The sequence below is a fragment of the Petaurus breviceps genome, unplaced genomic scaffold (assembly GCF_028583685.1).
Source record: "Petaurus breviceps papuanus isolate PSGF00001 unplaced genomic scaffold, PetGlider_PUasm1.0 90743, whole genome shotgun sequence".
Taxonomy (NCBI): Eukaryota; Metazoa; Chordata; class Mammalia; order Diprotodontia; family Petauridae; genus Petaurus; species Petaurus breviceps.
In genome coordinates, this window is record NW_027187332.1 from 13674173 (window position 1) to 13701743 (window position 27571).

Consider the following 27571-nt stretch of genomic DNA (forward strand, 5'->3'; position numbering starts at 1 on the left):
TTGCCAGTTTCTCAGTGACTTACTCATAATAGGCATTTGTACTGAAGTGATTTATTACTGAGTATATATTGTGGTTACAATATTATTGTCTGGCATGGCCTTGGAGTGTATTTGTATTTATATATGTATATACATTTATACACATGTATTTATATACATATATACAGTGTATTGTATTTATGTACGTGTATACAGTGTATTGTATTTATATTCATGTATACAAATAGGTTTTATATGACCTTAAAATTCTGTATCGGTGTCAGTTTTTATTATATGGATATTCTCCTATACATTCTATATATAGTATTCACACACAAATGAAAAATAATATATTAATTTCTTTTAAATTTTTATAAAAACTCCTAAGCTTAATATTTAACTACTTCCTGATTATTAATAAGAAAACATTTCTTTTTTCAACAAAAGTCTATATGAAGCCTCAAAAAAATTTGGTCTATTCTAGATACAGTTTAAAATTTTTTTCCTTAGTAATGCTTACAAATCAGAAGTTGTAAAGAAATAACCCAGGCCAGAAGGAAACAACAATCATGATTGTTCCATTCTGAGTTCTCTCTCTTCCATCCCACTTCCACCAGTTATTCCTTAGAGTCAAGAGTCAATATTGAGTCAATAATTGGCAACACTATACCTGACCACCAAGAATACATGGTTTCCCCAAACTGTCTTGATCTAGGTGTAAAAAATCATTCTCCCCAAAACACAGCCAAGACAAAGTTAGAATTCTCATTAGAAGACTAAGGAAAAGAAATTTTAAAAATATATAGAGCTACATGAGTTTCCAGAGCAGAGACATCCATATAGCAACTAAAATTTAGTCATAGCTTGTTAACCTGACTAATGCAGAGCACCTGGATTTTTTTCCTTTAATTCCTTTTCCTTCTCTGAACCCTGCTTGGGGTGAGATGGTAGATGTTACATCAAACTATTCAGATTCTAGCCAGAGGTATGTTTGGATTGGCACTATTCCCAGGTCTGGTGGGATTTTTCAAAGCCTGCTTCAAAACTAATCTTTCTAGGTATGGGCCCCTTGGTTGAAGATGGCACTTCTCTATTTCCCAGAGATTCCTCCCTATTACTACAGATATGACTAGAACTGACTTTAGATTAACCTGATTCACTTCTTGTCTAGAGGTTCCCATTGCTTTGCCCAGATCCACTTATCTCTGTTCCATTCCATTTTAGCCAAACCATATCAATAGACCCTTGTTATAGCTGGTTCATCCCTTCAGCAGAGCTCAGTTCTAAGCTATCATTTGTATCTAATCTCATTAGTAACCACAGGACCTCAGAGTTCCTTTCCTGGAGTTTATCTACATGGCAGCTGGTTCCTACATTCTGCTCTCTCCTATTCTCAAATAAAAGTGGGACTCTAAGTTGCCTCTTAGAGATCTTCCAATCAAGCCCTCCCATCTCCAGCAGCTCATAAACCAGATCTACAAGAGGATCTAGCTTTCCAAAGAAGGTAGACAGGAAGTAACCTTGTTCTGAGCCAGAGCACAAAGATCCTGACATTGGGTAGGACACATAGACCTACATACTAGGGAAGAAGTCAATCACTCACAAGGCCATGCCAGACAATAATATTGCAACCACAATATATACTCGGTAATAAATCACTTCAGTTCTCTGCTCCCCAGAACCTCCCTTTATCAAAGGAAAACAATAAAGCAAAAACAACTAATACATTAACCATAGCAGTCCGCCTCTGACAAATCGAGTTTTCATAGTCTCTTGACCTTTGAATTCAATATTGATTATTGCATTTATTCTGTATTACCGTGTTTCCCTGATAATAAGACCTATCCCGAAAATAAGCTCTCCCCTGTGTAAGATTCCTCTCAAATAAGCCCTCCCCCGAAAATAAGCCCTATTGAGATTGCTACTGTAATGAAGGTGATCCCCTGCACTACACACTACATTACAGTACCCTCTGTATCCACCGTCCCCCCGCCAGGTGAAACGCACACCGTGCTCCGAGCTGCATCCAATTAGAGCTGCAGCAGTGAGCGCGTCATCCTGTACTTCCCCAGTGATTTGCTTATTGAATAAAGGTACGTTTTTTTGTTCACATTTACCTGTTTATTAAAATTGCTGTCAATGTTCATTAAAATAAGCCCTCCCCTGAAAATAAGCCCTCTGGTGTTTTTCTGTCCAAAAAAATTAATAAGACAGTGTCTTATTATCGGGGAAACACGGTAAGTTGCCTTTTTGTGCTGTTTTTTTTTTTTTATGTCATCACAGTCATTTTATATATTAGTCTCCTGGTTCTGCTTTCTTTGCTCTGAATCAGTTCTTTTGTCTCCTCATTTCCTTGAATTCCTCATTTCTTATGATGGAAAAATATTCCATTTTATTCATATGCCACCATTTATTCAGTTATTCCCCAACTTATGGGTATCGACTTTGTTTCCAAATTTTTTTAGTTTTTTTTTTTTTTTTGCTGCTTCAAAAGATGCTGCTTTGAAGTTTGTATATATAGGACCTTTTTTTTTTTTTATGACTTCCCTGGGGTAAGTTTTCAGTAGTGAGATTGCTGCATCAAAAAGTATTAATAGTTTGGCAATTTTTTTTCACGTAAGTTCAAATGGCTTACCAGAATTATTGGACCAATTCACAGCTCCACCAACAGTATATGACTGCCTCTTTGGATCCTCTGACATGAACGATTTCCATTTTTTATTACATTTGCCATTTTGAGATGCAAGAAGTAAAACCTCAGAGATATTTCAATTTTTATTTATCTTTTTAATTATTTGGTATTATTACTTATTTACTCATTTCACTGTTTTATGGGACAAAATTGATATAATATTACATAATACTACATTGCTTATAACTTTCCATAAAGTGTTGTAAGTGAATTTATATTGTAAACTGGTATTGCCCTTGACTACCACAACATTCTCTTTTGCAGGAAGATAAAGTGTTTTCTGGCTGAGGCAATTTCTCAACCCTTTTGGCCAACTCATTGTGAAAATTGCTTTGTGTCAGTTAAGGTACCATAGAGCATCATAACAGTCAATGCTAATGTCTGTCCTTTTATCCCTTTTTCATTTTTTTATTCAGTAACTTTTTAAAAGGTCAAGTTGGAGTAGATTTAGCTAAAGTTAAAATATTGTACTCAGACAAGTATAACATAAGCTAGAATTTGATTAAATAAATAACTTATTATACTGCTACCTTTCTCATTTCTTCTCTCCTTCCCTACCTGGGACATTGTTCTTCCTGAATTCTTCCATTAGAGTTTTAAAATATCACTAATAGTTTATGGAAAGTTAAAATAACAGGAACATTTGAACTGAATTAAATTGAATAATTCCCACTGGGGAAAAGGAGGGATTCTATGGCACCTAAATCATATACTTATTTGTAAGCTTTTCTTTTTTCACTTTAAGAAAGCCATAGATTTTCCCACCTCTTCCTTACATGATTACAAGTACTTAGATGAATTTCATCTTGCTTTCTTTAAAATACAAACACACACACACACACACATGCCAATTGCCTTGGGACTAAGATCAAGTATTAAAAGTTTTATCCCCAAAGCAAATTTTTGGGAGACAGTTATAGCACCTTAATATTTACTCCTTTGAACGCTATAATTAAGGAATCTAGATGGTGGTACAGATATACTTCAAATGTTCATATAAAATATCTTATTAGGCACTGTTGGTGGAGTTGTGAACTGATCCAGCCATTCTGGAGAGCAATTTGCAACTATGCCTAAAGGGCTATAAAACTGTACATACCCTTTGATCCAGCAATACCATTGCTAGGTCTATGTCCCAAAGAAATCCAAAAACAAAAGGAAAAGGACCCATTTGTACAAAAATATTTATAGCAGCCTTTTTTTGGTGAGGGGTAAGAAATGGAAATCAAAGGGATGCCCATCAATTGGGGAATGGCTAAACAAGCTATGGTATATGGTTGTAATGGAATATTATTGTGCTAGAAGAAATGACAAGCAGGATGATTTCAGAAAAACCTGGAAAGACTTACATGAACTGATGCATAGTAAAGTGAGCAGAATCAGGAGAATATTGTACATAACAACAGCAACACTGTTCAATGAAGAATTGTGAAAGACTTATCTGTTCTCAGCAATACGATGATCCAAGACAATCCCAAAGGACTAATGATGAAACATACTGTCTGCCTCCAGAGAAAGAACTGATATTGACAGAATACAGACTGAAACATGCTATTTTTCATTTTCTTTTTTCTTTTTTATTTGAATATTCCTGTACATAATGACTATTGTGGAAATGTTTCACATAACTGCATATGTATAACCTGTATCTGATTGCTTACCATCTAAGGGAAGGGTAGAAGGAGTGATAGAATTTGGACCTCAAAACTTTAAATAAAAATGTCAAAAAAAAAAAATAAAGGGGCTAGAGATTGGTGGGGGGGGGGATCTTATTAGTTACTTTGTAGATGTTAATGAACTTCTCACCAACTATGGATACTATAGAATAAAACTGATATCTTTCTTTTATTTGTTATTCAATATGATGTCCACACTCCTCAAAGTTATGGGAAATTTTAGTGTTTATACCTCTTGTGGAAAAAGCAAACAAACTAGTCCATAATGAATTATATTATCCTTTCCTTTATTGTAGACACATATATATCCATGGGTTATTTTTAGAATTAGTTTGGTAATCTGTGGTATATTTGTGTCTACCATCTGCCCAATATTAGCATGGTATAGCAGGAAAGGTTTTGGTTTGATTCCTGTCTCTGAAGCTTACTTGCTGTGTGACTACAAGAAAGTTACTTTAATTTTCTGAGTTTCCTTTTCCTTGTCTGTAAAGAGGCAAAAATAATCCCTGTAATACTTCCTAAGACTATTATGATGATCAAGGAAAATGATGTTTGTAAAGTGCTTTAAAATATTAGCTGTCACTTTCCCCCTGTATCCTGTAGAAGGACTTTTTTGAGAAGCAGGAGGTTTAGACTTATTATTTCATTAAAGTGGGGAATTCTTGCTTGTAAACTCCCTCCAGCAATGAAACTTGGCAACTCAGCTGAAACTTACAGTTCTAGAAAATTGCCTGGGACACCAGGAATTTAAATGATTTGTACATGGTCACATACCCAGTATTTATCAGACACAGGATTGGAACACATGAAAAGAAATTTGGGCTTATAATCATTTAATCAGGTGGAGACAGAGACACTTCTGAAAGAACCATCACGATAGCCACCCAAGGAGAACCCCAAGTGCAATTCAAACTTCTTTTAGTTGGTGATAGAGGTACAGGACAAACCACCTTTCCAAAACATCACTTGACTGGTGAATTTGAAAAGTATGTAGCCACTTTGGGTGTTGAGGTCCAAACTCTCACATTCCAATTTAACTTATTAAATTTAATGTCTTATTAAATTCAATGTATGGAATGCAGCTGGCCAAGAGAAATTTGGTGGTCTGAGAGATAGTTATTACATATTCAAGTTCAATGTGCCATTATAACATCTGGTATAAAATCAAGAGTTACTTAGAAGAATGTGCCTAACTGGCATAGAGATCTGGTATGAGTATGTGAAAATATCCCTATGTTGTTGTGTGGCAATAAAGTGGATATTAAGGACAGAAAAGGCAAGGCCAAATCACTTGCCTTCCATAGGAGGAAGAATCTCCAATACTATGGAGCCAAAAGTAACAACTTTGAGAAGCCCTTCCTTTGACCAGCGAGAAAACGTATTAGAGACCTTAATTTGGAGTTTGTTGTCATGCCTACTCTTGCACCTCGAGAGGTGGTCATAGATGCAGCACTGGCAGCACAGTATGAGCAGGACTTACAGACTGCTCAGACAACCACACTCCCTGCTGAAGATGATGACCTGTAAGGGAATGAAGCTAGAGCCCAGCATCACAGGTCTAGTTTTATAGCCAACTGTCCTGTGATGTCAGTATAGCATGTTTGGCACTTGATTACATAGCTGGGCAGAACATGTACTTGATCTTTGGGATGATGAAGGAGATGAAGGGGCTTCAGAGTGAATATGGCAGCTCAAGATATATAATTCATATATTGTGCCTATGTATTTAGCTGCTTTGGACCACAATTACATCCCCTTGAGTTTCAAATATGATTGCTGCAGTCTCATCACAATATCCAGTGGTAAATCTTGTTTCTTATTGTTATTCTAGTTCTTTTTTTGTTCAGATAATAACATAGTTGTATTTCAAATATCTGAAAAGGAGTAAGAAGACAAGAAGAAGATGAAGAAGAAGAAAGAGAAGATGAAGGTGAAGTGGAAGGAGGAGAAAGAGAAGGAGGAGGAGGAGGAAGAGAAGGAGAAAGAAGGAGAAGGAGAAGAAATTTCAGGTAGTATCTCATGCTCCTGAGAAAAAAATCAGGATCAGAGATTTAGAGCTGGAAGGGACCTCAGAGAGCATCAAGTCCAACCTCCTCATTTTACAGATGAGGAATTTGATTCCCAAAGAGGTCAAATCATTGTTCCAGGGTCATTCTGCTAGTGTCTGAGACATAATTTGAACCAGGTCTTCCTGACTCTAAGTTCAGCACTCTATCCACCATACCACATTATCAATTATTGAGTTCTTTAGCTTTTTTTTTTTGGAGGGCAATTGGGGTTAAGTGACTTGCCCAAGGTCACACTTCTAATTTATGTGTTAAGTATCTGAGGCTGAATTTGAACTCAGGTCCTCCTGACTCCAGGGCCGGTGATCTATTCCCTGCACCACCTCGACACTCCAAACATTGATTTCTAAAACACCTGGGGGAGGCTAGGTGGCACAGGGAATAGAGCACCGGCCCTGGAGTCAGGAGGACCTGAGTTCAAAACCAGCCTCAGACATTTAACACTACCCGTGTGACCTTGGGCAAGTCACTTAACCCCAATTGCCCAAGCTTCCCCCCTCCAAAAAGTAAAAATAAAACAAAAAACCACCTTCTGGCTATAAAATTCTATATTTCAGAATATAAAATTGAAGATTATAAAAACCCCAATCAGATTAATATAATGTACATAATCAAATGATATAATGCGCTTATAAATACTAGCTATTACTATTCATAAATTAGATACCGCAAGACATGCCATCAGTCTGAGAGGGATTGTTTGGAAAATGTGAGAGCTCACAAAGTCAAGGCATTGTTAGTACATCTGTGTGTGCCCTTCCCGTATAGAGAGTTACAAAGAGCAGCTAGGAGGGTGACGCAGCATACTTCGCTAAAGTAACTCCAGAGTTATTTTCCAAGATAATTATCAAATAAAAGGGCTGATCAACACTATAGCTACTATTAAGAGGGCTCAGCAAGGATACTGTGACTAGCTGCCCTCTAGAGGAGCTAAAAGACAATAGTAGAGAGCTGTCCAAGTGCTCAAGGACTGCAGTCTCTGAAACTTTGTGGAACAGGTTAAGTCCACTGTGGTAACTGACTGTGTCATATTTCTTAGGTTTCTGGTGACTCGGGAAAGAGTTAGATTTTTTATATCATTTTTTTCTCCACAACTATTAGAATAGACTCCAATTCTGTGCATATTCAAATGGTCCAAAGTAACTAGACTGCTGCTTTGTTTTTGTTTTTTTCCTTTTGGATATGCTAATATCTGAAAGGAATTATGGGATAGAAGCAGCCCTGGAATCTAGAAGATCTGCACTGATGTCACCTCTGACAATAGCAACTAGTGACTAGGTAAACTACTTAACTTCTCAGTGCCCCCAGGCAACTTTTTAATGTACACAATGACCAACCACAGTCCCAAAGGACTGGAAACATGCTATCCAGCTCCACATAGTGAAATGATGGGCTTGTAGTGCAGATTTTTTTCTCTCTTTCTTTTTTTTGTTTTTGCAGAGATGGGGGGAGGGATGGCTAATGTTGGAATTTGTTTTATATGACTATACTTATTTCTCATGTATTTTGTTTTTCTGGCCTTCTCAATGGGCAGGGGAGGGAGAAGAAGAGAATTTGCAATTGAAAAGAAAAGAAAATTGAATTATAGAAAAGAAAAGACTCAAGTTGTAGAAAAGGTGCTGATCTGCATTGGAAGAAAAAGTTTCCTCATGGGGGGGGGGAGGTTCCTTTACCAGATCCTACACACACACACACACACACACACACACACACACACACACACACACACACACACACACACACACACACAGACCTTATTATTTTACAGCAGCTTGGAACACTGGGGAAATGGTCTCATTTCAGACCAGTGTCCAAGTCCTAGTTGCTGTGTTAGATTGAATCTGATAAGTTTAATCACTTTCCTTCTATACTGGTACACTTTGTATCGTTTTCAATTCAGATCAGTTCAAATGAATAAACATTTATGAAGCACCTCATATGCCAGGCACTGAGGATAAAAAACAAAGCAAAATAAAGCAACATAGTCCTTGCCCTCAAGCATCCTGCAAGGGACACAGTATTACACAAATAAGTTAACACAAAACAATTACAAAGAAGGATCATAGTAAAGAATGGTTGCAGTGGCTATTGTAGGATAGCTAGGTGGTACAGTGGATAAAGTACCAGACTTCATGTCAGGAAGACATGAATTCAAATCCTACTTTAGATACTTATTAGCTGTATGACCTTGGGCAAGTCAATTAATTCTTTGCCTCGGTTTCCTCATCTATAAAATGGGCTGGAGAAGGAAATGGCAAACCACTCTAGTATCTTTTCCCAGAAAACCCCAAGTAGGGTCATGGAGAATTTGATGGGATGAGACTGAACAACAATATTGTAGAAGGTAATACCATCCTTGTGGAAGGAATGCAAGGGGGTAGAGAAGCATTCCACACTTGAAGGAGGGTGAGAGAGCCTGGGGAAGAGAATCAGGACAGCCAATTGTTCAGTGTGAGTATTTACATCCCAGAAATCAACAAATGCTACAAATCAAGGTTCATTTTATTGTTTTGTTGAATTTCTAGACTTAAAAAAGTGATAGAGAAAATATTAATGCAGATTAAATTTAGAAGTATGTCTTGTGGGGCGGCCAGGTGGCACAGAGAGTAAGAGCACCGGCTCCAGTGTTGAGAAGACCTAGAGATCAAATCCCGGGCTCAGACACTTAGCACCCACCCAGAAACACCTGGCCGTGTAACCTTGAGCAAGTTACTTAACCCCAATTGCTTAGGGGCAGCCAGGTGGCCCATCGAGTAAGAGCACTGGCTCCAGTGTAGGGATGACCTGGATCAAATCCGGGCTCAGATACTCAGCACCACACCCAGAAATAACTGGCCGTGTAACCTAGAGCAAGTTACTTAACCCTGATTGCTTTAAAAAAAAATGTATGTCTTGTATACATTCCCTATTCCTACCCCAGAGTCAGTTGTCAAATATTTATCAGCACACCCCTGGCAATACTTCTAAGATACATTGAAATGCAGGTGCCTGGCCACTGATGAGTGTGAGTTCTTTTAGCCAGAGGTTCTATATATACGATGACTTGCTCATAAACAACCAAGTTGCTGCCTTGAAAAGAAAAGCTCCTCCTGGTGGTTCCTTGTTCCCAGCTTAACTTGCTGTCACCCTGAATAGCGCCATTTTTTATTTGACAGGTAGATAAAGCCCTGGGGATAGAAATACAAGAAATCAAGATAGTGTCTGCCTGCCAGGATCTTACATTCTATTAGGAGAAAAAAGCACCTAAAGGGGAGCTGGAGGAGGGACAGGATGGAGAACCACATAATAGAGTGGAAATAGCCAAGGTTCAGGTGATATGTGACATGTCACAGAGATGGTGGAGAAGGGAGATGGAGGCTTGTATATGTACAAGATAAAGCGAAAGTTCACTAAACACAGCCCAGGGTAGTTTCAGTTGTGGAGTCCAAGGTTCTAGTAGGGAGGAGGTGAGAATAACAGACCAAATGGCGTGGAGTAGTTGGGAAAGTTGTTTTAAATCACAATTAAAGAGTTGGATGAGTAATATAATTTAAGCTTCTTCAAGTCAGGAATTGTTTTTCTTTTGTATTTGTGTCCACAACCTCTACAATAACATCTTGCACACAAAAGATGATTAATAAATGCTTGCTGAACTGAATCATACTTTCTACTCTTAAATTTCTTATAACATAGAGGAATTCACAGAACTAGCAGAGTAAAGAGTCCAATACTTGAGTGTCACTCATGGAAACTCCCATGGGTGTTCCCTGGTGAATTTGATGAGCTTACAGGGAGGTGAGCCTTTGTTTCAGACTTTTGAAAGTGTTTCTTTATGGAGGGTGTGTAATTGCCCATTGGCATCTTATTAAAGTACATCTCTGGAATAAATTTTAGTGACTGGGGCTGCCCCTAAAATAAATTATTTGGCTCATAATCCCTGGGATTAACATCATAAGAGGAGCTATCCTGTGGGCTGACCTATAAAAGGGAGTGCTCATTAATAACTCATTCTTTTTTCATCCAATTCGCCTTATCCACAAGAGCCTGTGAGAGTAGCACAATTAGGAGCAGATCTGGGTTTCTTTAATTAAGCCATAAACAACTGTAGTGGGTTAAAGCACTGGGATTTACTCATGTTCTGGTCTCCACAGAACAAGCATATATCAGGGGCCCATCCTTGAAGAGATAGTATAACCCCCAAATCATAGAGCAGCCATGGAGAGGTAGGTGGTGCGATTTGATAATCAACCTATCCAGTCAGAGAAGGGGGATTTCCTAGAGAGTACCAAACCTGGGTTAGGCTCTCCAACAATCCCAAATTCAAGAGTTTCAAAATCCAGCCTGTTAGCCATAAAATAAGAGTTTCTAAAAGCTGTTGGGTCATGAGTTCCATCTTTGCACATAATAGCTTCTTAATAAACATTTGCTTAATTGAATTTCTGTAATTACATTTATTTTTAAAAGTTTCATAAAGTAAGCATTATATAGGAGATCACAGAACTAGCAAAACTAATACAATCCATCAGAGTCCCATACTTTAAAGTCACTCCTGCAAACTCTGTTAATCAGTTAATCAGTGTTAGGAACATATAAGAAGGAAGTGGACCAAAAACAAATGAGATAATTTCTTCAAGTACAGTAAAAACAATTTTGTCAGTACCATTTCTAAGAAGCTTACATTTCATTGAGTGAATTACAAAAGGTACACAGATTGATGAGACAAAACTCAAAGGAATGTTCCCTAGCACGGTGGCAATTCTACCACCATCATCAACATAAGCATTTAAGCACATACTTATTCAAAGAACTGGCTGTTGAGAGCAGAAGATAAGCTGACTCTCCTTTCCTTTTAGGAATTTATCATATAAGTCACACAGTAAGGAATGAAACAAGATATTTCAACAGTCTAAAAAACAAAATTTCATTTTCACTGATAGAGGTACTTCTGCCAACACAGACTGGGCCTCCACCCATTACACTGTCTCATAAGTTGTTATGGCCCCCAATCTTTCTCCTCTCAGTCATGGCTGCATTGAGTGATGAGTCTTGCCATATGTAAGAAGTCCAGTGACAGAGTAAAGGAATCTGAGCTGGAATGGATCTCATAGCCATCGAACTCAAAAGAAATTCCTCCTCTAATAATTCTAACAAGCGATCTAGCCTCTGATGAAAACCTCCAGTGAAGGAGCACAAAAAAGGAGGATGAGTTTATTGCCCTCCCACAGAATTCTCCCATTTAGACGTACTATATTAAGCTCCTGGATAGCATCAGACAACATGGTTTTCATGATAACGGAAAGACACAACCACCTGTCTTTTGAAGACCTGGGGTGGGTGTAAAAAATAGACATTCTGTCCCATTCTCAGAAAGTCTTGGGGGTGAGCAAAAATTCTCTCTCCTTTTTACCTAAAATCCTTGAAAATGTCATCTAGACTAGGTACTTCCTTTTACTCTTGTGTAGATACTAAACCCTAAACCCTCTGCAATCTGCCTTACAACCTCATAATTCAACTGAAATTGCACTCTAAAGTTAACAATGATCTCTTAATTTTGAGATCTAAGGACCTTTTCTATCTTCATTCTGATTGGCTTCTCTGCAACCTTTACACTGTTGATCACCCTCTTTTCCTGGGTACTCTTTCCTCTCTAGATTTTCATGACATTGTTCTCTCCTTGTTCTTCTCCTATCTGACCAGTCCTGAGTCTCCTTTGCAGGATGCTTACCCATGTCATGCCCACTTATCATAGGAGTGTCCGTCTGTACTGGACCCTCTTCTCTTCTCTCTATTATTTCATGTAGTGGTCCTTGCTCTAATGGATTCAGGTGTATCTATTTATCTATATCAAATTTGAGCTCAGGAAGATGAGTCTTCCTGACTCCAGACCCAATACTCTGCCTACTGTGCCACCTAGCACCTAGATAGGAGGTCTACACATGGAAGAAAGCTAGAGATTCTAAGACAGGGAGTGAATTCTGTGCAGAAGGCTCAGAGGTGGGTAAATGTGGGATATATTGGAGGTTCTTTTGGTTTTAGAGCAGCAGTTCCCAAAATCACGAGAGGTCCTGGGGTCCATCACTAGGGACTTTAGTAAATGCTTGTTGACTTGAATTAAGTATTTTTTTTCCAGATAAAAATAATTTCTTTGCATAGATAGCGAGACCCTTGAGAGTAGGGACTGTCTTCTGCTCATCTTTGTATCTGTGCCTGGCACACAGTAAGCACTAAATAAACGCTTAATTGGTTGATGAAATTAGCAGAATTCATCAGGACTGAGTTTTTACTTATTTTCCTGAGTTTGAACGATTGCCTTCTGTACTTGCTTTGTATCTACAGAGGAGGCTAATATGTACTATTCAACAATGCCCTGAACCAGCTCTTTTGTTCTTATAAGCAATAAGGGCTTCTTCTGAAAACTAGCTCTTTCTGGTTTACCCATCTTCCTCTTCAGCGAATGTAGCTATTTTCATCTGGGCTTCTGGGACTATCTCCATTGCTCAAATTCTGGATCCCTTAATACTTGTGAGAGTCTCCAACAGTGGTGTACTGACTTATACCAGCTTAAGAGAGTTGATTGTTACATTTTCTTTTTTTTTTTTTTGATCGTTACATTTTCAATGTGAATATTTATACCCCGGAATTCTGCAAATGCTGTATAGTGAATAGAAGGTGGTTCAGAGGATAGATTGCCAGCACAGGCATTATGAGGATCTGAGTTCAAATACAGCCTCAGACACTTACAAGGCCCTGTGACCCTGAGCAAGTCACTTAGCCCTGTTTGCCTCAGTGTTCTCATCTGAAAAATGAACCGGAGAAGGAAATGGCAAAGTACTCCAATATCTTTCCCAAGAATACCCTAAATGGGGTCATGAAGTGTCAGATATGACTGAAATGACTGAACAACATAGTGAATAGAGTAGAGCTATTGTTTTGTTGGTTGATTAGACAAGAAAGTGAGGGAAAAAATGTTGAGTGCACATTAAATTTTAAAATGTCCTAAGAGAGCCCATTGTTAAACATTTAATCAGCACACTCATGAGCTTTGCCTCTACTGGGAATCATAGAGGATCTTTTTCCTGAGACTTGGGGCTCTATTTCTGAGAATAGGAATGCCTTCAAGTAAATTCATGGTATTATAGGAACACAGGTAAAGCTCATAGAACCCAGAACTGAGTGTGCACTACTTAAAACACCCTAATTATTAGCCCTAATAATTAGCCACTAATTAGCCCAGATCTTTCAGGATCATATGACCTAAAATAAAGTCAGGGTCCCTGGATAGTTGGGTGGGTGCTTAGACCCTTCATACTGAATTATCATAGAAGGCAGCAGCTCTAATTTCTGCCTGCCTCCTAGAAGAAGATTTGAAATAGAGAGATACATGCTGCTACTGCTACTATTATATTTAGCAGAAGATTCAGAGAGCTGTCTGCAGGGAGTGAAGGATAGGTTCCTAGAATATCGAAATAAAAGGGGCTTTGGAGATCGTTAAGAATAACCTTCTCATTTTATAGATAAAGATACTAAAAGTCACACAAATAGTAAATGGCAGAACTGAGAGGCTGATGGGGTGTTTGTTTTCCAGTAGCCCCCAATTTTCCACTACCTGACAGATTCCTGCCTTTCCAGTTTTGTTATTCATTATTTCCCTCCACACATTCTACCACTCAGTCATCTCCAGTCTCCCTGCCTTTGCATCTGCTGCTCCTCTCCACCCTTCCCAAGCTTCCCCTCTCCCCTATGTACTCCCTTCCTCACCTCTGCCTGCTGGAATCCCTTGTTTCTTTTCAAGACCACACCCAAGTTTCACTTTCTTCTTAAGGCTATGCCAGGCTGCCATAGCTGCTGGTGTCCTTCCCCCAGTCCCCATGATTAGCTCGGAATTCGTTTTGTACACTATGTGTTTTATATATACACATTGGTCCTTTTCTCTCTTAGCATACGATCAACTTGGGGGCAGGTATTGCTTTGGTTTTGACCTAGCACAGTGTCTGGCAATGGCTAAGCGCTTGTTATTAAATGTAGATTCTTAATAAATGCTTGTTTATTGATTGGTTATACTGCCAAGAAGGAAGTTATGCATATCTGTAAGTGTGGGTATTTGGGGTTATAGGTGGTCCTTGAATGGACATGGAAACAGGCACCAGTGAGGAAAATGGTTCTTGTGGGGGGTTACTGAATATTTTTAATTTCTTTTTAAAATTTTTTTTTGGAGGGCAATTGGTGTTAAGTGACTTGCCCAAGGTCACAGGGCTAGTTTTTGTCTTAAGTGTCTGAGGCTGAATTTGAACTCAGGTCCTCCTGACTCCAGGGCCGCAGCTCTATTCACTGTGCCACCTAGCCTCCCCATATTTTAAATTTCTTGTGAGCCAACAGACATTTATTAAACGTTTACTATGTTCCAGAAAGGGTCGGCAATATACAGAAAATTAAAAAAAAAAAACCCAGGTCCCTGCCCTCAAGTAGCTCATATTCTTTCCAACTCTGTTGGGAGTAGAGATCCATTAAAAACAAGCGCAGGAAACCTAAGCCCAAAGAGTCCCTATCTTTAGGAACCCACCTTGCTGTACTGTTGCTGGGTTGAATTCTCCTTACCCGGTAGTTGACCGGACCACACTTCTCTGGAGGCACCAAGAGCCCCAAAGTCCTTAAAAAAATTTTTCCCACAAGCCCAGCATTTTCCCCTCAGGGTAGCAGGAGAGGCCCGTTCCCTCTGCCCCAGACCTCGTGGGAACCAGCCAGGGACCTCTCCCCAAAGGGACCTGCACATACAGCCCTTCCCTGCCCCTGGGGGAGGTAGAAGGCTCCAGCCCGGGATCTTTTTTGAGGGAGCATGCGCGAAGCCATTGGCTCGGGGCCACCTTGGAGAGGATGGAGCTTATATAGCCTATGATCTCTCTCCAGGGAGCATGCACAAAGGCCTGGGCCTGCGCCTCCTCCTCCTGCTTTTCCTCTTCCTCCTCCTCCTCCTCCTCCTCCTCCCTGGGCTCCTGAGAACCTTCCTGGAATCTCTCCGCAGGGAGCTCGCTACAATGTGCCCAAAAGCCGCCCTGCCTCCTGGGCTCGCATGTGGAACAGCCTATGATCTGGGGCCAACAGCAGCCTGAAGCCCGTCATTATCAGTTTTCCCCTTCCAGAACTGGCCCCTACCCCTCTGTGCCTGGCTCTCCCGTGGAACCTGGCTCCCAAACCATGTGGCACTAGGAGGGTGGGAGTGGCTGTGTTGCAAGTAGTCCCCTGCCATTGTAACTCAGCCTCTACTTTTTCCCATTGCCACCATATATCTAAGGTACTTCTCTAAAGGTGTAGAGGTTCAGAGGAGATGAATAACGTAGCCTCAGTGAAGCTGTGTTAGCAAACCAGCCAAAAGCCACAGCACACATGTCTTTCTGGCTGGTTGCCAATGGAAGCAGGAAAAGACAGCAGCTCTTTTCGCCCCACACCTGTCCCATGACCCTGCCCCCCTCAAAAAAATGCCATTAGAGGTGAGAAAGGATTTCCAATCGAATGGGGGAAGGGAGGCATTACATCCACAGGTGTGAATAGTTTAGCAACAGGGATTGGTCTCTTTTCCACAGTTTCTCGTGCAAAATGTAAGCAGACAAAGCCCCAGATTTACCATAAATTGTACAAAGCCACCTGTTCAAATAGTGGAAAGACACTAAGCAAATTGTGGAAAGACACGACTTTAAACCAAGAAAAGACTCGAGATCAGCGCAAACACTTGAACACAAGCCCAATGACAAAACTTTACCAAGGCCCAGGGAGAAGAAGCGTTTCCCATTTGGAGCAAAAACTCTCAATGTGTTATTTTTAGCAGCCTAGTTAATCGGATTAGTCAATCAAGTAGCTACGTTTCTCTCATTATCATGATAAAAAATGCTCAAGAAAAATTCAGTGTTTCTGAATCCATGCAGTTAATTTATTTCTGATGATTCTGATTTCAGTTAAGGGGTCAGAAAATCATACATTTGCTTTATCAAATAATTACTAGCTTTTACTAAAATTTTATTCTGATACATCTTTATATGGAGGTGACCCTTAGTTCTCCAAAGATATGCCTGAGGAATACAATCCTATAGGCTCTACTAAGTTAGAAATACTTCCATTACTTGTTTATCAGTGGACAGACACAAATGGTAAATTAACAGAAACACTCATCAGGAGAAGAATGGCCACCAGGTAATGACTTTCCCCCTACAGTAATTTATTAAATCTTCAAATAAGTTATAGGGAGTTGCTATTTGTGTCAGTGGAGAGAGCACCCATACCTATGGAATCATGGAATTGAATCCCCACAAAGGGACGGACATTACATAGCATATATAAAAAGCATGTCCCCCTGCCCTTTAGAAACTCCCATAAATTAACTTCAAGAAACATTTATTGCATGCCTTGGGATACAAGGCAAAAGCAAACAGTTCCTGCCCACAAGGAGCTTAAATACTACTAAGATTGCTAAAGTAATAGTCTGAGATAACACAACAAAATTATATGGACATGAATTTTAGTATTGCTTTTTTTTTTAAGCTTTTGTTTGTTGTGGTGCATTATAAGAGAAAAAAATAGAGAAAGGAGTAGGAGTTAGCAGCCACCTTGAGCCAAGAGAAACTTTACAGAAATAGAGTGGGTGGGAGATCAAAGAGTTGAGGAATAGCATCATTGGCAAGAGAGTCTTGGTGCCAAACCCTGCATAAATAATTAGACTTGGTGCAATGGGAGGGTATTGATAAGGGTAGTTCAAGGAGAAAACAAAAAAAAATATTTCAATAATGGTTGTGGGAATGGATAACAAGGATGGATCTCAGAAATCTTGAGGAAATAGTAGTAGAATTGTAGTCTTAATATTGGAAAGAAAATACTGTAGTGATCGGAGGATTAGGAAAACATCCGGTTCAGCTCCCGAGTTTTCATAGATGAGAAAATTGAGGTTCAAACTGATGAAATGATTTGCCCAAGGTTACACAGGTAGCAAGGAGCAGAGACAGAATAGAAACCCACATCTTCTAATTCCAAATCCACCATGGTAACCAATCTCTTCATTTCTAAAAGCCAAGGAAACTGACAGCCAATGTCCCGAAGGAAGATACTAGCAGAATTGGACTCCTGACTTGTAGCCACAGGTGTGTTGGTAAGTGTTTAACAACCTGCCCTACAGGGGAAAATGTATGCATGACACACTTTTAAGTTTAACTGGCACAATTGACATTTTCTCTACTACTTTCTTAAGCCTAGATAGAAGCAATTTTTTTTTTTTTTGCAGATTTCTGGGGTATAAAGCCTCATACTAAAAATTTAACAGTTGAGGAGAGCTGGGTCCATAACAGCACTTCTTGTTGGCCACCTTTCCATTATTCTTTGAAGAAAGAGGCCTTCAATCCACTCTCATTGATCCGTCCTTGTCTGAAAACTTTAAGCTATGGTTTCTTTACCCATTTGATGTTTAAAAAGTAGGTGGCAACTATATAGCAGAGACAGCTTATTACAGGGTCACCTGAATTCCAACAACTTTGCTGAAGCACTGTTTCGAACTATGGCTAAGTCTTGGTTATCTTCAAACAGCCTGCACTTGTTTGTGCTGACTTTTTCCACCAAGCAGGTCAACTAGAGAAGGCTGGCTCCTTGTTTTGGTTTTTGTCACCCAAAGAAATGTCAAGGAGTAGGTAATCAGGCAAATATTAGGCTACCTTTAAGCCACTCACTAAATTCTCCTGTTGGGTCTTAATAGATAACATGGCTTATCTCTGGGAAGGCTTGAAGCTGGACATAAATGCTGTGGGATGGGGACAGTGTAACGTTTTACTTACTATCTCTCTATCTCAGATATACACATATATGTGTGTATCTATACACATATACCTACATATACACATACATATATGTATATAATATATATATTCCACTATTTTTTCTCCATAATAATTATACTCACAACTTTTTTTAATTATGTTTTTAATTTGTGGAATAAAACAAGCATATCCATAACATAGCATAATAAAAACGATTTCACACAAAACTGCAAATCTATTATGTACAATTTGCTATTCCTTTTAAAAATATAATAAAGTTATCATGTACATTTTTTTTCTTTTCATTGCTTCCCCATCCCCACTCCCCACCCTAGAGGTGGCTACCATTAGACATAGTATGTTAAATTTGGCCAAATGCTTTATATACATTATCTTCTATAGGGATGATTGTAGTATTGTGACAGTTGTTGACATTCTTTGACCTGGGTTCAGATCCATCCTCGGATACTAGCTGTGTAACCCCATGCAAATCACATCCCTTTTCAGCCTTCATTATCCATAAAATGGGAATAATAAGGGCACCTATATCCCAGTGTTGTGAGGATCAAATGAGATAATATATGCAAGTACTTTATAAAATTCTTTAAAATGCTATATCTAAATAAATGTTATTAGTTATTATTCACTCCTTACCTGTAATTACCAGCAATATAATTAACCCATTATGGAGTTAGTTATTCAATGTATTACCCCTCCTAGTTATTTATTTATTGAATTTTTGAGGAGAATTTCATTGAGAAGGCCAGACCCAAAGGAATGAGTCACTAATGGTGGAATTTCAGGTGCCACCGCTGGAAGGCATTTTGGGACAAGAGGGCCTTCCTGGAACCCCTCAAATCATACTACTTAGGTAGTATGATGATCACAGATAAAATGGAGTCCTAATGTTGAGAAATGAGTTCTCATCTGGTTGGAATCACTACCCCCACAAAAAAGTTGAGTACTTCTCATACATCTTCCTTCATTCAGCTCCTTCCTAACGACTGATAGAGAAAAACTTAAACAATGGTTCAGGTCCATTTAGTCAGTATGATACAGAGGGACAAAGCAAAAAAGAGATAATACAAACAGCAACCTAAGAATAGTTTACCAGTCTTCCTTGGCCTGGTAGTATCAGCAGCCCTGTAGGCTGTTGCCTAAGGCTGGGCAGACTTGTTGATACATTCTATCTGCCAGTCTTCAAACTTCCAGCCCAGATGCTTGAGAAAGACTTGAAAGTCCAAATTCCATTGAAACAAATCATTGTTTAAGGTAAGCACTTGTCACCTGCGCCTCAGCTCCCACACATGCAAATGAGAAGTTCTAACACTATCATCCTTTGGGGGAACATGAGATTTCTCAGGAAAATTTTGCTTCATGATTTGTCTTTGCATGATAACTGATTGTAAGTGCCGCCCAATAAGACGTGCAGCAGCAGAACCAGGCCCATTGTGTAACCTAGTAGCCATGATTTCAGTCAGAAATGGAATAGGTGTATACAGCAGAACATTATTTCACTCTGCTTCAGGTCATAAACCCTCCTGTGCTGCCCTGTAATCTCACATTCTCCATCTTCATTGTTTCTCATGCTCAGTGAATATTCTGAAACAGTAAAGAATCACAATTTGTTTGATCATCCCCAATTGATGATCATCTAGTGAGATATTCAGAAACAGTATTGAAATAAAACAGTTCTGGAAATGTTATTCTGTGGCCTAAAATGATGATTTGGCATTGATGAATATTTTGGCCTTCTTTCTTTATAAAAAAAATCTTAGTAAAGAGTATTAGCTATATATGGGTTTGTGCCATCCCCTCATTTAATAATTTTAGAGATGATCATTATTTGTTTTAAAAGCACCCCTAAAGAGTTGGCTTTTTTACACTAAGGAACTGACTAAAATATCCATACCGAAGAGCAGATTTTTAACTGTTTTTGTGTCATAGACTTTGTTTTTTTTTTGTTTGTGTGAAGTCTATGGACCACTTCTCAGAATAATTTCTGAAAATGTATAAGATACACAAGATTAAAAATGAAATCAACTGAAATATAGTTATGAAACTTTATTTAATTTTTAGAAACCAAGTTCAGAGATCCCAGGTTGAGAACCCCTGCCCTGGAGAGACTTAGCAGAACTCTAGCAGATTCTACTTCAAAGCCCAAGGAGTCATAAACAGAAAAAAAGGTCCCATGTAAATATTTAGAGCAGCACCTTTGGTGGAAGCAAGGATTTGGAAACAAAGTAGATGCCTATCCATTGAGAATGGCCAAATAAATTGCGATACTTTAAAGTCTTGGAATATAACTGAGCCATGACAAATGATGAAGAAGGTAGAGAATATGAAAATAGAGAGCAGCGTGGGGGGACTTATGAACTGATCCAGAGTGAAATAAGCAGAACCAGGCAAACAATGTACTCAGTAATTCTAATAATGTCAATGGAAAGGGTAAAAAATTAGTGAAACTAAACACTGTGTAATTACAATGATCAAGCTTTGCCAGGAAAAGGAAATGAGAAAAGACATTTCCTTCCCCTTTTTTACAGAGGTGGAAGACTAATATAGTAATAGCTAGCATTTGCATAGATCTTTACATAGCTTACTTCATTCATTCCTTTCAATAGCCCTGTGAGATAGATGCTAATATCCGCCCCCGCCCCCCATTTTAGAAGTGAAGAAACTGAGGGTAGGAAAGATGAAGTTGACATGTCCAGGGTTACACAGCTAGTACATGGTTGAAGCTGAATTTGAACTCAGGTCTTCCTGAGTTGAGCACTTTACCCATTCTCCACTGAGTTGTCTATGAATATGGAAGCATATATTGTCATAACTGGTTATTGTGCTGGTTAGCTTTGCTGAACTATTTTTTTCTCCCCTACTTCATTCATTTTTATTCTTCACTACAAAGGATGGTTCCTTGGAGCGTCAACAGGGAGAAGGAGTGTCAGTTAGGGAACTAGCATTTAATAAGTATCTACCTTTTGCCAGCATGTATATTTGGAAATGATGGTCATATAAAACAAAATATGTAATTTAAAAAATTTTAAAGAGTTGTTTTCATAATTAAAAATGCTTTGCTAGTTACAATTCTGTACTAAGTGTGCAAGAAGAACATGGCCTATACTTCTTTCATGAAACAACTTTGGAACTCTCTAGCAAGGCATGGATACTACAGCCAAAGTAGGGTAGGGTAAATACTCTCCCATAAACTAAACGTTTACATAAACTTCTCTGAGCAGCTACACAAACTGTGTGCTGAATCTTAAAGAAGGAACCTGATTCTAATGGCTTATATATGACTGGAAACCATACTTGCACTGAAAACAAAGTCTGATTTTGCTCATTTTTCCCAACTGGGGGTAATGGGTGATCATGCCAGGAGATGGCTGGTTGAACAAAACAGGGAGTGCTTTGCCTGGAGGAGAGGTGACTTGGGGCAGACAAGATAACTGTCTTCAAATACTTGAAAGGCTAGCACATAGGACAAGGATTCAACTTGTTTGACTTGACCCTGGAAGGCAGACCTGTGAGCAATGCATGTAAGTTTCAGAAAGAAAGAATTTGGTTTAGTGTAAGGGGAAAAAAAACCTTAAACAATAGAGGTGTAAAAAAAAAAATAGAGTTATCCACAGATGGAGTGAGTTGTCTTAGATGGGGTGAGTATTCTTACATTGGTAGTTTTCTAAGCAGAACTGGAGGAAAACTTGTCCCAAGTACTGGAAGGGGAATAGGTGTGAAAGAACAGACTGGCCTGTATGGTCCCTGAGGTCCTTCCCAACAGTGAGATTCTGTTAATCCATTATATTTTAATGATCTGGAGACAGAACAAAGGAGAAGAATGAAAACAGGTATAAAAAAACCTATGAGTAAGCAGGATGGTACCAAGGAAGGAGAACTGGTCTGAAGTCACAGGTATTGGGTTCGAATCCAAGCTCTGCCACTTATTGTTAGTGTGACCTTAGGTCAGGTGTTTACCCTCTCTGGGCTTTAGTTTCTTCATCTGTAAGATGAGGGGGTTAGATTGAATGATTTCCAAGATGTTGTCTAGCTTGAAACCTATTATCCAGTTGTAATGTATATCTTTAAAGGATATGTGTGGGATAAGATAGAAGATAACTTTTGGGCTTTAAAAAATAAAATCCTACTTTCTCACCATTATTCTAAATTACTAAAATGAGTTTTTATGAAGATGGTTTTCTGTTTGAAAAGAAGCAATTACAATTTCAACATCAATTCACCCTGTACATATCTGTCTATCCAGCTAACTTTATTAAAAAACAAAACAAAACATTATTTAGCCTGTACTTCAGAAGAAAATTAGATGAGAGCAAAGAAAAAACTATACAAACTGGCCTTTAATGGGCAACTTCAAATTTTAGCAAAATGGGGGTGTCAAAAGGAATTAGGTTCATTTCTTTACTAAGAAAAGGCTTACCAAATTAACTTGCTAACTAAAGTTTTAGAAATCTAGGTAGCAAGGAAAGAGAATGAAGTTCTCCTGTGACATGGAGATCACTTTTGATAATTTGGATGGAGATATACGATGTGGATTTGTCCGAATAACTCTCCTTTGCGCACGAGCATTAAGTTATGTTATGGTCTGCAGCTTCCAATACATGCAGCTGATGTCCATGGAATATCCCTTTTTGTGAAGCTCCCTTCTCAGGTTTGGCAGCACTTCATCACCAAGATACCAATTGCTGACAAAATGATTTCTTGTAGATGGAAGGCACGGCATTATAAGGTCCAGTCCTTAGGCTATAGGAGATGCCAAATGAAGAACTGCTGATGAGCCAAATTTCCAGGATTGTCTCACTCAGTCCATTGTTCTTGGAGGGACTGATCACATCCTGTATCCGCATGTATTCTACAACTCAGCCTCCTGCAGGGCACTTGACTGTACATGCCGGGCATTCTTGTCTGAGATGTCAGGCAGCCTGGTGAACACATGTCTGCATATTTACTTATTCTCCAAGGCCCAAGCAAGATTGGAAGGATTCAGCTTGGGGTAGTATGTGTACATGTGTACCAGTCACAATTAAAACAATTTGGCCAGTTGAATCCCTTATACACTCAACTCCTGATTATCCAAATATGGATTATCTGCTCTTTGAATTACCTATGAAAAATGATCATTTCTTGCAGGCTTCTCTTTTTTTTTCCTATTCAAGATATCTTTAGGTCAATGTTCATTTTTTTCTTTCCCAGAGATGCTCTGTGAATTGAAGGTTTATTTTAATTTAAAGTAATTAATCAATTAATGAACAAGAACATATTAAGTACTTTTTATGTGCCAGGTGTGATATTTAAAAAATTCAAGAGACATAATTTCTAGGTTAATCATTTTGTTAATAATGCTAGCATATTACTAATAAAATGGACGACTAACATTCTTGAATGCCAAAGATGAATCATGGCAGTGGGCTCACAGTTTATATACCCTTGGAAGAGTGGGCATTCCTAAGGGTGGCAATCAGATCTGATTGGTTAGCAATTAATGAGAGAGAATGGATATTATAATGAGAGATGGACCTATTCTACTGAAGGCTAGGGAATGTGACTTTGATTACTTCATTTACTTTAATAACCTCCAGGCTCAGGGAAATGTAGAAAAAGAATTTACCTCCACCCAGACCTGGGTAGAGCACACTGGGCTTTCTCACTTGGGTGGGATCTGAATAGGATTGTTAAGAAAGTTAATCCCATCTCATTATCTACAATGTCCTTCAGAGGCAGAACAACTTAGAGGTTTCTGAAAAAAAAAAAAATCCTGGTCCTAATTCAATAACTGATTACTAATATGAGAGAGAAATAATTTCTCTTACAGACACTGTGCTAGATGCTGAGATACAAAGACAAAAATAAAAAGTCCCTACCCTCAAAGAGTTTACATTCTATCAGGGGAAACAACATGTATATAAAGAAGCCTATATATAATACATAGAAGATATATTTATGAGGGTACTAACAGTTGGGAGATCAGGAAAGATTTCACATAGAAGGTAGTGCTTGAGCAGAGTTTTGAAGGAAACAAGGGAAAATAAAGGGGAGAATAGAGGTGGAATTGCATTGCAGGCATGGGGGATAGCCAGTGTGAAAGCACAGAGACAAGACATGGAATGTCTCTTGTAAAGAAGAACAAAAAGCCCAATTTGGCTGAACTCTAGCATGCAGGAGAGGGTTTGGAGAGGTAGGTTGGAGTTAGTCAGTAAGCATTTATTAAGCACCTACTATATGCCGAGTACTGCACTAAGCATTGGGTATTGCAAGAAAGGCTAAAAGTCCCTGATCTCAAGGAGCTCACAGTCTAAGGAGGGAAACAATCTGAAAAGAACAAGATATAAACAGGATAAATTGGAGATAATCAATAGATGGAGGGTATTGGCATTAGGAGGGATTAGGAAAGTTTTCTTTGTAGAAGGTGAGATTTTCAGGGGGACTTAAAGGAAGCCAGGGAAGCCAGGAGGCAGAGGAGGAAAGTATTCTAGGCATGGGAGCAGTCAGTAAAAATAGCAGCAAAGGATTTTAAAAGCTAACAGGAGAAGCTTCTATTTGTTCCTAGAAGGAATGGCAAACCATTGAAATTTGTGGAGTGGGAAAGAGAAGTAGATTTTGGAACCTGGACTTGGGAAAGATCACTTCAGTAGCCATGTGGAGGAAGGATTGGAGCTGGAAGACACTTGAGGCAGGGGGACTAATCAAAAGGCTATTCCAGTAGTTCAGGTGAGAGGCCATGAGGGCCTGCATGCAAGGATGGAGACAAGAAATTTTGTGGGGCAGAAACAAGATTTCAGAAATGTGTGAGGTGAAAGAAAGTGAGAAGTCAATGATCATGTCAAGGTTGTGTAGAAGAGTGATGGGAAGGATAGTGGTGACCTCAACAGAAATAGGCAAGTTTGGAAGAGCAGTGAGTTTGAGTGGAATGCTAATGAGTTCAGACCTAGACAGTTTCAGATACCTAGTCTGAAATATCCAATAGACTGTTGGCAATACCTGGCGGATGCTTAGGAGGGAGAGTTGGACATATAGATCTGAAAATCATCTTCATAGAGATGATACGTTCACGGGAACTGATGAGGTCATAGAAGAGGGCCCAGGGCAGAGTCATGGAATATACTCACAGTTAGGGGGAATGATACAGATGGTTAATCAGCAAAAGAAACTGAGAAGGAGCTATCAAACAGGCAGGAGAACCAAGAGGATAAAATGTCAGGAAAATGCTATGAGAGGCTCTCTAGGAAGAGGTGACCAATGTCATATGCTACAAAGAGGCTGACGAAAGCATGAAGACTGCTTAGGTGATGGAATCCTAATAAAGCTGCCCCTGGCCCCAATGTCTAACTTCCTTATAGGCCACACTGAACAGCTGGCCCACTGCCCCTACCTAGCCACTCATTCCCCAACCCCCAATATCCTAACTTCTTTATCTATGCCTCCTTGCTCACTACAACAACAGGGGTACCCATGAACTCATATTTCTTACAGAAGAGCAGGCACGTCCATGTGATGGGATCCTAGCGATTAAACTGCCTCCAGCTAGCCACTGCCCCCAGACCCATTCCTCATATTTCCCACAGAAACAGGTGTGTCCACGCACTCAACAACAACCACATTCATCTAATCTCAGACAGGACCATGATACTCAGCCAATCAGAAAGCGGCACCACCAGGGTGCTCCAGCAAGATGCAGACCCCTAAACAATAGAAGGGACTTTCTCCAAGTAGGTATCTGTGCAATAATAGCAAAAGCTTTCCTTTAGGTGAACTTAACGACATGGAGAAACATTATACTATCATCATACATAACTGCCCCCTCATGAGTTTTTCTATATGCATTGTGGGTAATCGCATGTGCAGTTCCACTGTAGCTGGGACCCCTCCCCTATCACCCAATCTCTTAACAAACCCCTCCTGCCTTTTTAATATTTACAGTTTCTGTTTTGTAATTGTATCTTTGCCCTATAAAAATCCATCTTGATTTCTCTGAAGTTGCTGGTTCCCCTTGGAACCTAGCCTGCCTCTGAGGGGCATCAATCTTAATAAATGCCTATACTTGGATTAGAGGTGGTTTGACTCTGAACTCTTTGAAACAGTTCCTCCACAACCCATCAGGAAACTGCAACACAGGGTGCCACAGCTAGGAAGTGTCTGAGCCCAGATCTGAACTGACTCCAGGCCCTGAATTCTATTCACTGTGCCACCCTCCTGCCCTTAGTCAGGAGGTAATGAGTGTCATATGCAAAGAACAGCAAGGCATCCAGTGCCACTGGATTTTGGAATATGTGGAGAGAAGCAGAGTATAAGAAGACTGGAAAGATAGAAGGGAGTTGTTATGATGGACTTTAAAATCCAGACAGAGTATCTAATATTTTAAATATATTCAGACTTCTCTCCTTCATATCTTCTTCCTAGATTCCCTGGCTTCCTTCAAGGCCCAGCTAACATCCCACCTTCTCCCAAAAGCCTTTCCCAATCCCCTTGACGCCAGTGTCTTTCCTCTGATTATCTCCAATTTGCCAGGTTATCTATCTTGTTTAAACATAATTGTTTTCATGTTGTTTTCCCCATTATACTGTGAGCTCATCAAGAGAAGAAACTGCTTTTTGCCTTTGTATCCTCCCCACATAAACACATTGGCCTAGCACATAGTAGGTGCTTAATAAATGGTCGCTGACTGATCATGGAGGTAATAGGAAACTATTGGAGTTTAGTAAGAAGAAAGGAAATGCTTAGACCTACACTTTAGGAAGATCATTTTGACAGCTGAGTGGAAGACAGACTGGAATGGGGAGAGAAGACAGGGAGACCAAACAGATTATGTAATAGTCCAAGTCTGAGGTGATGAGAGGGGTAGCTATAAGAGTGGTGAGAAGGGGTTGTATACAGGAGATGATGTGAAGGCAGAATTGACAAGACTTGACGACACAGTTGATACGTAGGGTGAGTGTGAGAGAGAAGTCAAGCATGATGAAGTTAGGAGGCCTCCAAAGCTCCTGCGGGTAAAGGCTAGAACTTCACCCTCTTTCCTAGATTCAGTGATGGAGAACCCTGGAAAAGATGCTAGGCTAGGCATTGCTGTTGGTCCTCTGTTCTAGAAGAGCACCAAAGACATCAAGAGGGTGATGTCTTGACTTGCAAGCAAACTAGATCCAAGTGAGGCAGAGCTGTGCAAAGTCATCAGCCTCACTCTCTCCCAGGCTAGGCCAGGTGGCTTAGTGTTAGGGGAAGCCTCTGGCCACTTGTGTACTTGGTGGTTGTTGCGGGCGTTTACCCTAACAACAGATCTAGACGACTAGCCCTACGGCCCTCTTACTTACCCATCCCGGGTCTTCGGTCGTCACCGGCCCCTCACGGGGAAAAAACACCAGACAGAAGGCGGAGGAGTGAAGC

At 39.5% G+C, this 27571-nt stretch overlaps 1 long non-coding RNA gene and 1 pseudogene across 1 annotated transcript in view; one reads left to right on the plus strand and one right to left on the minus strand.

Annotated features, from left to right (window-relative positions):
• The window catches only part of LOC138145659 (uncharacterized), a 49121-nt gene extending 34031 nt beyond the window's left edge, over positions 1 to 15090 (minus strand). The window contains exon 1 of the long non-coding RNA XR_011164280.1: positions 14953 to 15090. This is a non-coding gene — a long non-coding RNA (uncharacterized lncRNA). The remainder of the gene's footprint in view (positions 1 to 14952) is intronic.
• On the plus strand, positions 1909 to 6010 carry LOC138145704 (GTP-binding nuclear protein Ran-like; annotated as a pseudogene).
• Positions 15091 to 27571: the final 12481 nt, after the last annotated feature.